At 34.7% G+C, this 19,301-nt stretch overlaps 1 long non-coding RNA gene across 1 annotated transcript; it reads left to right on the top strand.

Moving 5' to 3' along the window:
* The first annotated feature begins 1,549 nt into the window (after positions 1–1,549).
* On the top strand, positions 1,550–13,199 carry LOC114076788. Its single transcript, XR_003577830.1, has 4 exons — positions 1,550–1,804; positions 4,248–4,310; positions 8,959–9,066; positions 12,688–13,199. It is a non-coding gene; the product is annotated as an uncharacterized LOC114076788 (long non-coding RNA).
* Positions 13,200–19,301: the final 6,102 nt, after the last annotated feature.

A 19,301-nucleotide genomic window follows, 5' to 3' on the forward strand; every position in this document is an offset into this window, starting at 1 on the left:
TAACTTTAATATGATACATACCTCATTCTTGAACATTTTGATGCTTTTACAACAAAATATATTCAAAATGTATCATCTATAAAGTAATAGTATTCCACAAACAAGAAGATATACAAATAGTAATGTATCATGTTAGATATTTGGTAATGAAACAATAATTTAAATTAATATTACATGTATCACACAGTAACTTGTTGATCTTTAATTCCAAGATTACTTATTTAATGTATTTAATTAATAGGAGTATAGTACTTATCAATTTATACAAGAAACACAAATACTATTGTATCACGATTGCATGGTCATCTCAAAAATATAAACAAAAATCGAATTAACAACACAATATATGTAGTTTCATACCTCTGATTGTCAGATCTATTTTACTATGCAATTAAAACTTTGATCTATTTTATACATTGCAAATCGAGACTCATATTTTTTCCAGATTTTTGAATGTCAGATTTTTTTTCCAGATTCTTCATTGTTACCTTCTCATTGTTTTTGTGATTTTGAATCAAAATTGAAAGGATCTTCGACGAATTAGAAGAAGAAACTTAAAATCCCACTTATGTATCATTCATAACTCACCTTGATTTTCCAGATTATTGAACGTATTCATGATTATGTATCGGCTATTGTTTTCAACTTTTAAAATCTATTATGAGTGGGGAAAGAATTGAAAGATGAAAATTTGAATTGTTTGAAGCCATATGAATTTGGCATAGAATTGAGAGAAAAAAAAATTTAAATTTTGAATTGAAGGCGGACAGATTTGGAAGAGAATTGGAGAAGAAAATTAAAATTTTTATTTGATTAAATCTGATAAAATTTTGAAGAGATTGAAATCAATTAAATTAGCGTGATTTGAGGAACTAACAATCAATTTTATATTCTCATTCCTTTAAAAGTGTAACTGAATTTGTTTTAATGTATCATATTTAATGTATCCAACGTATTTGCTATGTATCAGAATAACATTATTATTAAGGAATTTTCGTAAATTTAAAAAGAGTAGGGATAGAATGTAATTTAAATTTTACACAATGGGATTTAGGTAAGTTATACTTTAATGGATGCTCATTTGGGGCCTCCGTTTTCTTCTTGGGAAACTTACATAAATATACTATAATAAAAAAATAGTTACCATTTATAGCAATAATATTTTTTTTTCACTTGACCACTTTTAATTCATTTATAATACAAGGTTAATACATATTACAAAGAATAATTTATTATTCACATATAATACAAGTTTTAATGATGGATAATACAGTTATCACACATTTTAATACATTTATAATACAATGTGACAATTTTTTACCAAACAAACAGAATATATTTCAAAAACAATTATAATTCAAATATATTACATACATAATTCACTTTTAATACATATTACAGATTTATTATTAAGTATCGCTAAAATCAGTAATTATTTTTCAAAATGTATTAATTTATGTAATTTTTCCTTTCTTTTTTCTAGCAGCCCAAAATATTTCAGAAACATCCCAGCCCATTTCCCTTTTTCCCTCAAATTTCCTGCCAGCCCAAACCCAACCCACACCGCTTTTTGACCCGCCCCATCTTCATTAGCAACATCATCAATGCAGCAACACAGGGCAGTAGCCATTTTTGTCATCTACTCCAATTCCCTCGACAAGAGTACGATCACACAGCGTTGTGGTAGAGCAGCACACTTTTTTTCCTCCCCAACTCGAGATTGTGCCACGTCGAGCGCCAAGGACATCCGATTGATCAAGACCCTCCACCTCATTCCAATCCGTTGGAATCAAGAATCAATTTGGTATATTCTCTTGTTCAAGCTAGAAATTCAAAATTGTTGGCCTTAGTTCGGATGCGGTTTATCAGCCATTTTAACCCATTTTTCGAACCCTAAAAATCCCATATATAAGTTGTTTGTCATATTCTTCATTAGGAAGGGGATGGAGGGCAGAAGACAGAGGAGAGGTTAAAAAAAAAGAATTGAAAAGTTGGTAAAAAAAATATACATAAAGGAAGACAGAGATACAGTAAATTCATAAGGATTTCGATTCCTAAAGTTAACAGATTAACAATTTCCTTATCTAGAACCTTCACCTTAAGCTTTCTGTTCTTTTTAGTTTTTTTCTTTCGAAGTATGTGGCATCAGTTGGGTGTGAATTTTTGATAATTGTACCTTTTAATGATCAAGAGACATCTACATTTGTAGTTTCCATTGATCTTTTCTTAGTTTTAGATTTCTCTTCATTGATATTTTCTTAATTTCAATTAATGTCTACTTGCTTGATTTTCTCTTCTATAGTAAGTGATAGCTTCTTGTTGTAGTGTTAACATGTACATGTGCTTAAGAACTTTACTGGAACCTCTATGATTTATACATTTACTATCATTAGCAATTTTCTTTAGCCTATCTAGTTCATATATGTCGACTCTTGTTTATTCAATTTTCTTTATAGACTAGTGTTTGCTTCAAACCTTTGGAAATTGAGTTAAGATTAGTTTGATCACGATGAGATTGAGCTTGCCAATTTATTGTTTGTGATTGGTTTCACTTGGTAATATGTTGTATCAATCTTATTCAATAGTATGTACTCAAGAATCTCATTTGAGATGCTTAATATTTCTTGAATATTTACATTATTCTTAGCTTTCCTTAGAACAATTTCTAAAGGCGGTAAATAATAAAGAGTTTCTTTTTTTAAAAAAAAATCGTCGGTCCTGAATGTTTGTTGTTTGATTGTCGTTAGTCTTAAAGTTGGAAAATCTGAATCCCCGTAGAACGCCGCAATGTTTTAACGACTTAAAATCGAATCAAGATTAAGTAGTTTAAAAATACTAATTTTTCAAGTTAGATATTTCACTTAGATAAAAGCTAAGTTTTCATTTCCCAAACAACTCTAAATAATTTCTATTTCAAACAATTCTTAGTCAAATAGTTAGTTGCTGGAAAATCGCATTAGCGAATATATTAGGTGCCTAACACCTTCCTAAAATATAAATATGAAACCCCGAACCCTTTAATTGTTTTTCACTAGATTTTTTCATGCTTAAGTCTTTGAAAAAAAGTTTGTGGCGAATCTAAAAAAGTCGAAAACTTACAAATATTATTTACCCGAAAACTTTTCGAATAAAAACAATCCAATTCAAGGAATGTTAAGATCAAAGTCAAGGAGTTAAGTGTAAGGCAATGAAGTAAGTTAAACTAAAGTTTCTTAAAGCATCCAAGAGTCTTATTTAAACGTTTTAATTTTGTTTTAAGGTTCAAGTTTCAAGCTAAAGAAAGAGTAAAAATTGAAGTTTTTTCTTCAAAAGAAGTATAATAGGACTAAGTATTCCTTAAAGAATTAATCAAGATCAAAAGTTTCAAGTTAAGCAAAGAGTAAAGAGTTAGAGTTCATTTCTCAAAAGATATAAGAGAACTAAGTATTCTCTATAAAGTTTATAAATGTTTTTACATTTAAGTTAAGTGGGAGCTAAGACTTCCCAAAAGAGTTTTGAACAAGAAAGGGGAACATTGATTCCAAAAGAGCTTTTGTAAAGCTAAAGTGATGAGCAAATTATCTCAACCCACAGAAAGGAAGTTNTGACTTCCCAAAAAGAGTTTTGAACAAGAAATGAGAACATTGATTCCAAAGGAGATTTTGTAAAGCTTAAGTGTTGAGAAAATTATCTCAACCCAAAGAAAGGAAGTTATTCAAAAAGCATGAGGTAATATATTTTGGGAGTAGTATTGAGCACCCATGTGGGGATAAGAGTTCATAATTAACCCTAGTCACCCTGTAAACCATGTAGTCATCATGGGTGTTAATGGGTCATACTTTTCAGATGACCACGTAGTTAAGCTAGTGGATCCACTAAGTTAAGTAAGGCCCTATACCGATGGCAAGGTATAGGATGGTCCTTGGCAACGTGAGGTAAAACGTTATACCATCGCTTAGGCTCATAGTGATGGTTTTTTATTACAGAATCTCCCACAGAAATTATATTACTTTCAGATATATGTGAAGTTGAATTCATTATTGTTTTATCTTTAATGAACTAAGTGTTTATACTATTTTACGAGCTTGCTTTATATCGCATGTGTCCTTACTGCTTTATATTGAGTTGTTATTTCATGAGTTGAGAAGAGCCAAGGTAAGTTCATTCTTACTCCTCTCAAGCTTTATAGTTGTGTTTAGCATTCCAAATCGCATACTCATACATTCAATGTACTGATGTCAGTTGGCCTGCATCTTCTTATGATGCAGACACAGGTAACCAGGATCAGTATGCAGAGCCCCGTTGATTCAATTTGAGCTCCAGAGTCAGTGGTGAGCCTCCTTGCATTCTGGAGGACCTTTTTTTATGCTTTTTAATCTTTCTATTTCAGAATATTGTGGCGTCTGTCCCAACATTCATCAAAGTAGTTTTAGTGGCTTCATAGACTTATAGTTAGTAGTTCAGTTGTGAGTCTTTATTTCAAATTCTTTATTTGAGACTTAAGTGTCATTTTGGCCAAGAAAACATTTAAAGTTATTTATGAAATTTTTTCCAATTCTATAACTTAGTTAAGTTGAGTCTTTTTCGCTGAGTTGAGTAAGTCAGGCCAATGGTTCACTAAGGCCAGCAATGGTCATTGGGTGTCGGCCACATCCAGGGTGTAGGCTCGGGGCATGATAAACTTGGTATCAGAGCAAAGAGTTAAAGAGTCGTAGTGAGTCTATGAAGCCATGTATGTAGAGTCTTAGTCATCGGTGTTAAGTGCGCTACATCTACAATTAAGAGGCTACAACATTTAGGAAATATCTCACTTCTTTCATATCCCTTTTTGTGCGTTAGAGTTCACCTCTAAAAGTCTCTCTCTAATTCGTGCTTGCACGTGCTTTAGATAACAATGCCTTCACGAAGAGCAGCAATAGGTCGTCCAGCTAGTAGAAATGTTGAAGCTTAGGAACATGAGTTACCCAATGCTCCGGAAGTACAACCTCAAGGGGAGGTTACTATGTTGAGTTCCATGAGGCTATCTGGATGTTGAGTCAAGTTTTGACCAACCAAGTCGGGCAGAAAAGAGGAGCTCGACAAGAAGGGGCTGATACTTCAAGGATTTAGGAATTTTTGACGATGACTCCTCCAAGCTTCACTGGTTCGAGCACTACTGAGGATCTGGAGAACTTTGTGGAAGAGTTGAAGAAGGTGTTCGATATGATACATGTGGTTGGTGATAAGAGAGTTCAGTTATTTGCATATCATTGAGGAGTGTGGCTAGAACCTGGTCTGATCAATGGAAGGATGGTAGAGCTGAGGATGCATCACATCCAAGCTATACTTGCTTTGAAGAAGCCTTCTTGGGGCATTTTTTTCCCCGCTAACTGAAGGAAGCAAGGATATAGGAGTTCTTTACTTTGAAACAGGATTCCTTGGGTGTTCATGAGTATGGATTGAAGTTCACCTAACTATCTCGCTATGCTTCAGAGATGGTTAAGGATGTGAGGAGAAGAATGAGTTTATTTGTCGCTGGTTTGGGTCGTGCTTCAAGTGAAAAAGGTAGGGCTGCAATGTTGATTGGTGACATGGACATATCCAGGCTAATGGTCAGTGTGAAATAAGTTGAAGAGGAGAAGCAAATGTCCGGACAGAGAGGAGTACATGAACAAGAAAGCTAAGACTGGAATGAGTTTGGTCAACAAAAGGGTGGGTCAAATCGATCACAATTTCAGAAACAGAAGGGGCATGCACCATCATATGCTAGTGCACCAGCACCCACGAATAGAGGTGAATATAATGGCCAAATAAGCAGAACTTCAAGGCTAGACTAGCCCAGTCCCAAGGTAGTCGGTCATAAGAAGGTAGTTGGGCTCCTGCATATGGTAGGTGTGGTAGAATCGATCGAGGTAAAAGTCGTGATGGGCAGATAAATTGCTTCAATTGTGGGCAATAGGGTCACTACATGAGAGAGTGCCCTAAGAATAAGCAAGGTGATGGAAATCTGGGCAATAGAGCTCAATCTTTATCAGTTGCTCCACAAGATAGGGCTGCACATAGAGGAGCCACTTCTGGTACTGGTGGATGGCAAAACCGTCTTTATGCAATCACTAGCTTCCAAGAGCAAGAGAACTCTCTAGATGTTGTCACGGGTATGACCAAAGTCTTTACTTTTGATATTTATGCTTTGTTAGACCCAGGAGAAAGTTTGTCCTTTGTAAAACTTATGTTGCAAACAAGTTTGAGATTCTTCCCAAAAAACTTTGTGAACCCTTCTGTGTTTCTACAGCTATTGGGGAGTTTATTCTAGCGGAGAAAGTCTATCGTGATCGTGTTATTTCTATCAATCACAAGAACACCATGGCTGATCTAGTAGAGTTAGACATGGTAGATTTTGATGGCATTCTAGGTATGGACTAGCTTCATGCCCGTTATGCATCAATAGATTGTAGAACTCGAGTGGTCAAGTTTCAAATTCCTAATAATCAAGTCATAGAGTGGAGTAGTAGTTCAACAATGCCTAAGGGTTGTTTTCATTTTGTACCTTAAGGTGAGGAAGTTAGTTTTGAAAGGGTGTATATCTATCACTTAGTCCGAGTTGATGACTCAAGTGCTGAGGAACCTTCCCTTCAGTCAGTTCCAATAGTTGGTGAGCTTCCAGAAGTATTTCCTGATGATCTACCCGGAGTCCATCCTGAGAGGGAAATAGACTTCGGCATAGACATCATCCTAGATACTTGTCCTATATCTATTCCGCCATACAAAATGGCACCAATACAGTTAAAGGAGTTGAACAATTGAAAGATCTGTTAGATAAAGGTTTCATTCGACCAAGTGTCTCACTTTGGGGCGCTTCGATCTTGTTTGTAAGGAAGAAAGATGGTTCCTTTAGGATGTGTATAGATTACCGCCAATTGAATAAGGTCACCATCAAGAATAAATATCCTCTCCCAAGGATAAATGATCTTTTCAATAACTTTAGGGTGCTTCTTGCTTCTAGAAAATTGATCTCAGATCAGGCTACCATCAATTGAAAGTTAGGGAATGTGACTTTCCAAAGACAGATTTTAGAACCTGGTATGTGCATTATGAGTTTTTAGTTATGTCCTATGGTTTGCTGACAAATGCATCAGCAACATTCATGGATCTTATGAACAGAGTTTTTAAACCTTATTTAGATCTGTTTGTCATTGTCTTCATTGATGACATACTGGTTCATTCAAGGAATGAAGAAGATCATGCTAGTCACCTCAGAATTGTACTGCAAACTTTGAAAGATAATGAGCTATATGCGAAGTTCTCCAAGTGCGAGTTTTGGCTTAAGTGTGTGTCATTCTTAGGCACATTGTTTCCCGTGATGGGATTACAGTTGATACCCAAAAAATAGAAGCAGTTCAGAGTTAGCCTAGACCAACACCTCGAAAAGATATAAGGAGTTTCTTGCTTTTGGCTGGCTATAACAGAAGATTTTTAGAGTGTTATCATCTATCTTGTCTTCTTTGACCAAGCTAACTCAAAAGATAGTCAAGTTTCAATGGTTAGAGGCTTGTGAGAAAGCTTCAAGTAGTTGAAAAAGAGAATTATTGTCGCTCTGGTTTTGACCTTACCGGAGGGTACTCTAGGTTTTGTTGTATATTGTGATGCATCAAGAGTTGGTTTGGGCTGTGTGTTAATGCAAAATGGCAAGGTTATAACTTATGTGCCACGACCAAGGAGCACCCCCTAGAAGTAATATGGCGTACTTGACCTCTCGGAGGTCTTATATAGGCCCATAGTTATTATTCATCGCATTGTCATAGGTAAATTTAGAGGAAAATTTAAAACTTTCTTAGCACATCATATACTAGAACATCACTTTCATTATATAAGAAATATCATAATACATAGTTAAAGACTCTAGTCTCTTTTTGACATCCTAGACTCAACGTCATTAGAGTATAATAGGGACAAGACCCTTACATCATAATTCATAAGTACTTTACAGTAAAGTAAGACTTAGGAAATCCTTGGACTTAAGGTCATTTCCTTGATCTTGGGAATCACATATCAAGCTCATCATCATCAAAAACATCCCTTAAGTATCCATAACCTACACTTTGTGTAAAAAGGTATAGAAAATAGAGTTAGTACAAAAATGCACTAGGTATGGCAACCATGCAAAAACATGCATTTAAAGGGACATTTTACTTGAAACCATGCTTCATGCCTTTTTGATAAATTTTCATAGAACTTTGATACAATAGTATTTATACAATTCACATACTTCATATAAGCATAAAATGATCATACATCATATGAAATCATACAATGCATTTAAGGTATTTTAGGATTATTTTACAGTAAGCTTTTTTCTATTTATAGTAACTTTCTTTTCCTCTTTACAGTGAGCTATTTTCTCTTTACAGTGAATTTCATATTCTAACTTCTTGACTTTCCCATGTTACCCTCTAGTAACACTTGGTGCAATGTATAGATAATGTTCCATAATACTATCCACACTCAAACATCACCTTAAGGCCACAAGGAAACCACACATACAACCTTTCAACTCAACACATATAACAATAGGACCATTTCATATAACAAGGCACATACTTCACATTAGATTTAACATCAGACTTTACTCACAATTTTGATCTAAGTATACTAGTGCAATGTACATGCGAAGCCCCATAACCCCACACATACTTTGTAAACCTATCATAAGACCACAAGTATCATAACATGTACTTCACATATCAAACATAATACTATAGTCAAATACATGCATATCAAGTAGGACCTTCAATCATATAGTCAATAAGACCAAAATTATGCACATAAGGATAAAACCACATCATATAGACTTATACCATGTTGGATAGAGGAAAGTCCAATCCGGATTTTAGTAAGGGTAAAGTATTATTGCCATCCTATTATTTCCTAATTTGTTCTAAGAGTTAAATTGGGGTAAAACCAAGTTTTAATTCAGATAATAAAAATAATTTTTACGCTTAGGATTTGGGAAAAAAAGATAAGAGAAGAACGAGAAAGGAGAAAAGATCAAGATTTCACCAAGAACGCCAAGAGATTCTAGTGGAATTCGTGGGGCTGATCCCTATCGAGGTATGTGAGACCTTTCTATGTTGGGTTCGTTCACCCACACACCAATATGTTTAATTCAGCAAGTTTTGTATTGATTGAATGGTAAATCTTGAAGTTCTTGATGAACAATTGTTGCAATCTTGTTGGTAGTGTTGACAGCCGATTTTGACCCTCCTCGATAATAATAAATTGGAGAGCTTTTTAATCCTAAAACAATTTGAAATAATTAGCTTCTATAAAGTTTAAAACATTTTGCAAGTTATCTTAAACTAATTTTACCATTTTTTACAATTATCAAGCAATATATTTTATATTTGTGTATATATTTAGCTTATTTTATAAATATTCAAAAATCCTCTCAAAGGATTTTGTCTACCATTAGGTGTTTGATTTAAATAGTTTAGTTGTATGTTAGTTTGTATTTTTAGATAATTTAGTTCATATTTAAGTTAATTTTATTTCGTTAAGATTAATTAGTTCATCAATTAATTTATATTTATTATTTTATCAAGCTATTAGTCAAATCCTCTAAATCATTCTAAAAGACCAATTTTTGGCCCACTTTCTTTAAATAAAAAACAAATTGGAAGTCCACTACTAACTCTCCTTAGACACAACAGCAACCCACGTCAATATCAATTCAATCTCATTTCCCTTATCAACAATTTTTCAGCCCACTCCCTTTTAATATCCAATTCTCCCCATTCTTATTTTCTGAACCCAAATTTGATCAGCCCAACAACAACATAGAAATTTCCTAGCCCACTATAATCCCTGACCCAACCTATGTCCCCTTTTCTTCCTCACAAGGAAAAGCTAGTAGCAGAAAAAGACAACTTTACAACGACTAAGAAACAGCGACGCAAAAATCACCAATAGCGCCGGGACACACCTCACACTAGGCCGAGTCAGTAAAACGCGACGAAGTGCAGCTAGTACCCTACAATTTTTATTTTTCTTCTCCAACATCTCCATCCCTTTCAGCTCGTATGATCGGAGCAGCTTTCGGAAGCACGCGAGATTGTCCTGGTGGCATGATATTTCTCCACGTAGCGTCTCAAATACGGGGACTTGATCGAAACCGTCTATCTCCCCTTCCTCTTTTGGAATGGGGTCGAACCTGTAGGAAAAGCGGTCGCCTCAATTAGGGAAGGTTTTCTATTTTTGAATTTTGAATTTGGGCCCTTTGTCTTGGTGAAGATTTTGGATTTCCCCCCTTTTTCAGAACCCTAATTCCTCGACTATATAAGCTCGATTTCCTTTCGTTCAGTGATCATTTTTTTTTGGGGGGGGGGGGAGTTGGCTTTCTCTTAGCTAGAAAAGATTGGGGAAGATTTTCTGTAGTTGAAGTTTTCAGTAATATAAAGAGCTCAAGCAAAAATATTTTGAGAATATGTTAATTAAATTTTGAGATAGGAGAGTAGTAGTAGCAGTGTTGGGTTTAAATTTCTGTCCAGGTCTCCCTTTGTTCATTGATATTCGAGTCAGTGTTTCGGGAAGATCGTTCGCCTAGCTCATCTAGTCTCGGTTCAGCTTCTCGAGAAAATTGAAATTCGCGTGAGTTTGCTATGAACTCTTATTCTCCCCTTTGCATTTCGAGAGAGTCGTTAACGCTCAAATCCTTTATCAAGTCAAACCCAAAAGCATCGGCACACAGGTCCCAAGTTGAGACTTCAGAAAGTTAAAGAGAGTTTTGGGCAAAAGCCTTGTAAATTTTGAATATTAATACCCTGCTAGTTTTAGGACAGCTACCAAATCGAATGGGCCAAAGGGTTACAAAAACTGGTCCAGGCGGACAGAAATCAAATTTGGACCCAACTCTCTCTCTCTCTTTCCTCTTAACTTTACTGCTTTCACTTGTTGCTTAATATCTGTCGTTGGTTTAGGTTTTAAAAAGTTCAAATCCCCCGAAAGTTGCGATTTCGTTTTAACGATTCAAACAAAGTAAATCCAGTGTCGAAATAGATTTAAAAATAAATTTAGCAAGTGAGAAATCTCATTTAGATAGTAAAATTAATACTTCATTTCCAAAGAAACTCTAAATCATTTTCTATTATAAATTAAAGCTAGACCTTTTACCCAAACAAGTTAGTTATCGAAAAACCATATTAACGGATATTTTAGGGCCTTAAACACCTTCCTAAAATATAAATAAGAATGCTCGAATCCCCTTAAGGTTTTCAATCGATTTTCTGTTTAAATCTTTTGAAAACTAAGTTTTCTTGATTTTGTTTAAAAAATTAAGTGGCGACTCTAAACAAGTCTAAAAACAATATAAAATATTTTTCTTTTCTGAAATGAAATAGGTATTGTCATAGTGTACCTTTAGTGATTTTGATTCATGTTTTCTGGCTGTTTACGAGTCTTATATATTGGGTGTTGAGGATTTTAGTGATCCTTATTGTTTGGAGGAAGATCCATGAAAGTTTGGGAGGTTTAGAATTGAAAATCGGAGAAGAGAAGTCGAAAAACCTGTCTGACAGGCCCAGCGGCGCCGCGCCTACTAGAGTTCCCATTTCTCCCCCATATTTTCGTACGAGTTCCTAAGTGATGTACCTACAAACCCTAGTTGAGTCCAAAACTCTAAAGTACATCTAAACATCATGAAATCATCCATAAAATGAGATCATGATCCTTGAATTCATAATCCAATTCAAGGAATGTTAAGATCAAAGTCAAAGAAGTCAAGGAGTTAAGTGTAAGGCAATGAAGTAAGTTAAACTAAAGTTTCTTAAAGAATCCAAGAGTCTTATTTAAACGTTTTAATTTTGTTTTAAGGTTCAAGTTTCAAGCTAAAGAAAGAGTAAAAATTGAAGTTTTTTCTTCAAAAGAAGTATAATAGGACTAAGTATTCCTTAAAGAATTAATCAAGATCAAAAGTTTCAAGTTAAGCAAAGAGTAAAGAGTTAGAGTTCATTTCTCAAAAGATATAAGAGAACTAAGTATTCTCTATAAAGTTTATAAATGTTTTTACATTTAAGTTAAGTGGGAGCTAAGACTTCCCAAAAGAGTTTTGAACAAGAAAGGGGAACATTGATTCCAAAAGAGCTTTTGTAAAGCTAAAGTGATGAGCAAATTATCTCAACCCACAGAAAGGAAGTTATCCTAAAAGAATGAGCTAAAGTATATTTTCGGAGTAGTATTGAGCACCCATGTGGGGATAAGAGTTCAGAATTAACTCAAGTCCCAATGTAAAGGTGTTAACTGGTCATACTTTTTAGATGACCACGTAAGTTAGGCTAGTGGATCCACTAAGTTAAGTAAGGTCATATACCGATGGCAAGGTATAGGATGGTCCTTGCAACGTGAGGTAAAATATTGTACCATCGCTTAGGCTTATAGTAATGATTGTCGGTTAGAAAATCTCCCACCAAAATTATATTATTTTCATATATATATGAAGTTGAGTTTATTATTGTTTTATTTTTAATGAACAAAGTGTTTATACGATTTTACGAGCTTGTTTTGTATCACATGTGTCCATACAGCTTTATATTGAGTTGTTATTTCATGAGTTGAGCACAACCAAGGTAAGTTCATTCTTACTTCTTTCAAGCTTTATAGTTGTGTTTAGCAATCCAACTTGCATACTCGTACATTCAATGTACTGATGTCAGTTGCCCACATCATCTTATGATGCAGAAGTAGGTAACCAAGATCAGCATGCAATGCTCCGTTGATCCAGTTTGAGCTCTAGAGTCAGTGGTAAGCCTCCTTGCATTCTGGAGGATCTTTTTTTATGCTTTCCAGTCTTCCTATTCAGAATGTTGTGTAGTATGTCCCAACATTCATCAAAGTAATGGATAGTTAGTAGTTCAGTTGTGTCCCTTTATTTCAGATTCTATATTTGAGACTCAAGTGCCATTGTGGCCAAGACATCATTTAAAATTATTTATGAGAATTTTTCCAATTCTATAACTGAATTAAGTTGAGTCTTCCGCTGAGTTGAGTAAGCCAAGCCAAGGGTTTGCTCAAGGCCAGCAATGGTCATCGAGTGCCGGTCACGTCCAGGGTGTAGGCTCGGGGTGTGACATATCTATTAATAAACCAAGACCCCTATTGAAGTAGTTTATTTTTAGAATTCTCTTCTTTATAAAATTTAGCTATATATTAGTCATTACGCAGATCAATAAATATGATTTCTTGTTATACTCTCCTCGTCATAGTTAATTTCATCTTAAGGTAGATATGACTTATTTTCTCCCCAAAAACCATATCATATCATATATACATATAAAAGAGGATCTTTAAATCTGCATATGTGGCTCCACAACGTGGTTAAATTCCCTTTTTCTCAACTTGCCTATTCTTTCCATTAATGACAGCCATTCACAAATGACACCCAAAATTTAAGCAATGCCTCCTCCTCTAAAATATGCATATAAACCTCTTCACTAGATCTCCCTACCATAAACTTCATACAATCTTCAAGCATTGATTTTATATGCACCCTACGCTTCTACTGCTTTGAAGTTGTTTAGAACGCTATCACAAATCACTATGAAATTGGAAGTTCTCTATCGTTGCCTTTGCAATAGCCTCCTAAACATCCAGGTATGATGTTCTATTAATCTCCTCCTTATACTCATTATTTCCTATTGTTTATTCCCAGCGCCCTATACTTATTCCCGCTTCTGCAAAGTCGGATGACCTTGCAAAGCTCCCCTTCATTGCCTTTGAAGTTGCGCTTAATGCCACCTAAATCCCTACTAACTATTCAAATATGCTACTGAAGTAGATCTACCTCTTCCCATAATATTTACTCTACGGTCTCCTTCTATAATTTTTTACATATATAGGCTTTAACTTTTCCCCGAAAAGTACCTTCCAATTTGAACACACTTTCCTGTACCTCTGCCTCAAAAAAGAAATAGCCATTATCCCTCACTACACCCTTTACCTTCTTCCTTTCCACTCGCCTCACCACTACTTAGAAAAGCATACAACATCTCGATCATTTTACATGAAGCTATTGCATATGCACTATATATTCCTTTGTATAGGGTCTCAAGTTTGTCGCTCATGGTTGCCTTGCCACCTCGCCCCCAGAAGCTTATAGTTCCTCCCACCCTTTGTTAAAAGAGTTAAAATATGAATTTTTGAATAACATAGATTTCTCTAGTATGTCCTAGTGTAGAAACTTAGAAAATTTATCTTGAAGGAATATCTAGATATGATCTAGAGTAGTTTCTAGAAAAAAAATCACTAGAACTTACTTGCAGATATATCTAGAAGAATTCTAAAACCATTTATAGAAAAGTATAAATAGGGGATGGTCTTGTACATTTGTATTAAAGAGAAATCAAACAAATTAAATAGTCTTCTTCCACTACAAAGTTCTTCTTTCCAAATTTTTCCTTTAACTTTCTAGCTTCCTCGTGTTCTTTAGTAGAATCTTCTAATCTTCGTCAACAATCTTGGGCTAGCAGAAAGTTTTCAATTATACTTTCTGATATTCTCTACCCCTTACTCTCTTCACAGTATTTGTGCCAACAAACCCCTTTGCATATATAGGGGATTTTCAAGGGTTAGAAAATGAGATTTTTTTAGATAGTTTTTAGTTTAATAGTATTTCTCTTTTGAATATTTCGTTTAGTTTTTAATGAAATGGCAGTCTAGTTTTATGGAATATGTCTTGTAACAGTTGGTTAGGCATGGTCATATACTAATTTTTTTGAAAATCTTATTTAGATATATATGCATGCGCCTTTTGTAATATACCACATGAATGAATGAAAAAGCTTTTGTTGACCCTTATCTTTTACGCTAGAAGTTTCAAATTCAAACACCCAGTGTGTTAATTGTCGTTTACAAAATTCAATGTACGTGTCAGCACACTAGATTGCCCCAGCACGATCCAGGTATGTTTAAATTCTCCTCAACATGTTACATTATGTTGTTTTTGATTTCATACGATAGAATAATGACAATGATTCTGGTGGTATATGTACAACAATAATGTTATCTCATATATGACTTTTGGATTACTTTCCTCTATCTAACTTGTAACACCCTGGGTTCGAGAAAGGGAAAAACAATAGATTTTCAGAAATTGTAGTTGCCATTGATGGAGGTCACCCTCGGCTTGTGGATGGGACCACAAACCATAGGTGTGGTCCGTGGTTTATCACCAAAACAATTCACAGAAAATCCAGTACCACAACAGGACCTACAGACCATAGATTGGACCACGGACCGTGGTCCAAGGTCTGTGGTTCAGACCCCAACTATCAGATTTGTAACACCAATTGACGGACTAACATGACGGGCCGTTGATTAGACCACAGTCCATGGGCCGTGGTTAACTTTTAGCTTAGGGGTAATTGGTCTTATTATTTTATTCCTAAACTACATCATTTTACTGAGTTTTAGCCTAATATTCTAGTTATATATTGCCTAAACGCCCATTAACCAAAGCTTAGAGCAAAAGAGGAGAAAGAGTCATCCAACCTCTCAAGAACAAGCAGGAGATTTTCTTTCGTTTAGCCCCAAAATTCAAAGGATTTATCCATGTTTTTTCATCACTAGGTATGAGGGATTTCACTTGTCGATTCCTTTCGTCTACCAAGTCTCTCAAATTCATTCAGATTCTGATTCTTTATATCTTGATTAGACCTAAGATATCTAAAACCTTAGATATTGGTTGTGATTTAGCTGTTATAGTTTTCTTATTCGAATTATCATGTTCTCGTGAAAACATTGTTTAGTTCTTGGCATGAAACTTAGAGCCCTAGTTGTGTTGATCTCTTAGTTCATAAATTACACTTGTTACGCCAGTTAAATAGATAGTCATGCTCTAGTTTTTGAATGTTACATCATCAGTATATTTGTATTCTCAAATTTGCATGTCAGAATATTGAGTTATCAGAGTTTCAATTATGTTGTGTCATTTACACATTTAGCTGGGAGTAGACTTAGCACCGATTTGGACTAGGGTTCAGCGTACCCTCATAGTCTCAGAACTACATTCCCGGTAAGAGTATAAGTCCCCTCAGTGGGCATTAAAATAGTGACCACTCCAGTCATGCTACGCCTGGCAAGGTATGTTGGGTCCTCATGATGGGGCTTATACGTTGAACTTTGTGTCTAGCTCTTGTGGTTTTATATCGGTAAATAGTAGCTCCCACAGTCAGACTAAATTATATATGACTAGGTTTTCAATTTATACCTCAATATTCGGTCTCAACATATTTTTTTTCAATATGATTTTTACTTGGTCATTTCATTTAGATCAGTTTTCATTATATTTTAGTATTATTATTTTGTTCAGATTATATCATTGCTCAGTTATGGATTGTTTAACTTATATATTTTGTTCAACTATTATCTATATCCTGCATGATGAGTACATTTCAAGTACTGATGCATACTCTGCACTATATCCTTTCATGATGTAGGTTCAAGTACTCGACGTCCTGATTACGCATAGATCGATCCTCGATTCGTATTCAACAGCTTTAGTGGTGAATCCTCATACTTCGAGGACCGTAGACATGCTTTTTCTTTCAGTTTTTCATTCAGTTTTCAGTTTTGCTAGGGTTAGCATGTCCCAACAACTTCAGTCAATAGAGGCTTTTCAGACATAGTACTAGATACAACTTGACTTGTTAAATTTATCTTTCAGTATTATTCAACTCTTAATATGTTTTTATACTTCAGACTTGTTGGGTTTCCCATTTTATTTATCAACTGATTTAGCTTCCACATTAGTTAATGTTTTCATTTAGAATATCTTTCGGTATTCTTATGATATGCCAGCTTCAGGGGCTAGTATGGGTTCTCTCGTGATCCTAGGTCCTGTGTTATGTCAAGGGATAGTTTTGGGGCGTAACATAAGCATAATAAATGTCGTGATTTCCATAATGTTCTTGTGTATGTTGGGTTATAGAAAAATGTGAATGGAAAATGAGAAGAGAAAATGGAAAAGTGAGGGAACCAATTTTGGAGGAAAAATGAAAAGTCATTTGCAAAGTGTAAATGAAAGGTCATTTCTCCCATATTGGTAGAAGAAAGAAAATTGTTGTCCTTATATTAGGAAACACTTCCTATATTTATTAAAGGGTTAAAAGAAGGCCCCCCGTCGCTTGGCCTCGGCTTCGGATATGGATTTAAAAAATGATGTGATTGATTGATGATATTGTTGGACAAAATTTATTTCATCAATCTCATTAATTAAATTCTTTTTCCTAATTTCCTTTCTCTTATAAATTAATTCAGGATGTTAGTTAAATAGTCAATCAACAGTATTAATTTAATATAAAGGAATTTATTTAAATTCGTGTGTAACGGTAAAGTTTGTTCTGGAGGGACAACTTCTTTCCAGAAAATCCAAAAAGACACAACAGTCTGAAACAACATTTTTGAACATAAGGGAACTTACGTGTTCATTTGCTGCAAATGGCTATAAATAAGAGATTATTTTCTTTTTTCAAAACACTGGAATTTTTTTCTCTCTGGTTACATTTTCTCTAATAAACAAATTGTCGATCGACTGAGTCTATGTGTGCTTGTTATTGTTCTTACGTTCGCTTTAGTTATTGAGGTTTGAGGTACCGCTACTTCTTTAACAAGTTAATCCATTTTATCTTGTGAGAAATTAATCTGCAACCTCGGGTACAGTGAGGGGATTAAATTTCTTAAGGAAACACAGTTGTTTCAGTGAACTCAGATTAAAACTTTTTGTGTATTTCATCTTATTTTTGTTTCTCTAATTTTTTGACTAATCTTAATGCAGTGTACGCCCAACGTAACTTATGGCCCAATTTTCTTGTATTCTGCAAATGCTCGCATTTTAATTTTAACAATCTTCATTGGATTTACTTTTCCTTTAATAAATGAATTTCATACAATAATGAGGCGTCTAAAAACACACTAATTATCATTTGGTAATATTTGCGTTGTTACGTTGAAACACTGAATTGTCTGGCATATCACCCAAAGAGGAGCTTACTATTTTGGTAAGGCCTACACCAAAACTATATTGACTCTAATTCTTATGACGTTTTACAAGTATGTATCTATTGTGCTATACCTTCTCATCACCTTTCATGTGAAACATCAGATTAATGTCGTCAATCACTTAATCATCCAATCTCTACGCTAATCTTTCAAAAGTGCTATGAACATTTAATTCAATATTGCGATTTTTCCACCGTCTTACTGAGCTTAATGCATAGTTGTCAAAGTTAGTGAAAGATCAAGAGATATCCCTTGTATTTTGATGACAAAATGCATGAACAACGAATAATTTGGATAAATTGTTCTCTTAGTCAAAACCATCCACTGCCAATGACACAAAACTCCAACGGTGTCGTCACCACTTCTACTTAATACAGCTTGGTAAGAAACCATCTTCATCTATCTTCGTGTTACGATATAGATTCAAGGAGGAGGAAACTCTAATTCTGCGACATGTAACTAACTTGAGTAAATTGAGGGATAGGTGACAAAAGTGTTAAAATTAAAATTGGTGACAAAAAAATTGACCAAGTCAAACATTTTTAATTAGTGATTAAATATCCAAAATAATCCCAATTTCTAATTTCAAAATGTTTGAAAAGTTTCCATCTCTTCTTAATTTTTAAAATTTAAAATCTCTTTCGAAATTTCTTTCTCCCTCTTCTTCCTTCTTTCTTTTTCTTTCGACATTTCTTCTTCTTCTTCTTCCATTTACTTGTTCTTCTTTGTTGTTGTTATCGTTATCGTTGTCGTTTATTATGTTTTATCACATTTTATCTTTTTCTCTTGTTTGTCCTATTTTACAAACTAATTTGCTTTAGTTTTAAATTTTTTGGAGTTGAAGTCATGTTTTTCTAAGAAAATCAAGCAATAGTTGAAGTTGTCGCAATAACTGTTGAAGTTATTCTAGTAACTGTTGAAATTTTTTGAGCAACTGCTGTTGAAGTTATTGTAGCAACTGTTGATGTTTTTTCAGCATCTGGTCAAGTTTGCTCAGTCAACAGTTGCTGCAGGAACTATAATAATTGTTCTAGCAAGTAAGATAAAAGAGAGGGTGGTAGAGTGGAACAATGAAGGTGGAGGTGATGGTTGTTGTAGAGGCAGATGTAAAGAATAAGGAGGTGGCAACAATAGTGGTAAAAGAGGAGAATAAGAGAGTGGTGGCAATGGAGAAAGAATTGATGGTTGTGGTAGAGGAGGAAGTGGTAACCAGTGACGAATACGATGGAAGATGGGGAGGGGATTGCAGCGGCAAAAGGGTGGAGAGGAGGAACAGAATTGGGGGGGGGGGGGAGGGG

This window comes from Solanum pennellii, chromosome 4, assembly GCF_001406875.1.
Source record: "Solanum pennellii chromosome 4, SPENNV200".
Classification (NCBI taxonomy): domain Eukaryota; kingdom Viridiplantae; phylum Streptophyta; class Magnoliopsida; order Solanales; family Solanaceae; genus Solanum; species Solanum pennellii.